Here is a 458-nt window from a genome sequence, read left to right as displayed (position 1 = left end):
AGCTCTCCGCAGGAACCCCCATCACCCAGCTCCCCGCAGGACCCCCGTCTCCCCTCTCTGTGCACCCCTCTGTCCTGCAGACAGTGGTCTCTCTGGCTCTGTATCTCTCTCCCTGACACCCGCTGCCGCCTCCCCATTTAGGTCTCTGTTATATTTGGGGTTTCTGGTGATCCCTACTGCTCGTTTACTTTCTGGGTTTTGCTTGTTTCCTGTGTACCAAAGAATGAATAAAACGGCAGTTCCTGAGTCCTGAGTGTGTCTCCTTCTCTGTGTCCCCGACACGCACACGCAGACACGCACACGCAGACACGCACACGCAGACACGCACACGCAGACACGCACACACAGACAATGGAGGGAACATAATACTATACAGACGCAATGAAACAGAACTCATTGTACCCACTGCCAGCTAGAGGAGGTATGGATGGGGCCCCCAGGCAGGTAGGGGAGGTATG

This window comes from Nanorana parkeri, unplaced genomic scaffold (assembly GCF_000935625.1).
Source record: "Nanorana parkeri isolate BGI_ZX_2015 unplaced genomic scaffold, ASM93562v1 scaffold4917, whole genome shotgun sequence".
Taxonomy (NCBI): domain Eukaryota; kingdom Metazoa; phylum Chordata; class Amphibia; order Anura; family Dicroglossidae; genus Nanorana; species Nanorana parkeri.
The sequence above is the reverse complement of the archived record's forward strand: the minus strand, read 5'-3'. Positions refer to the sequence as shown.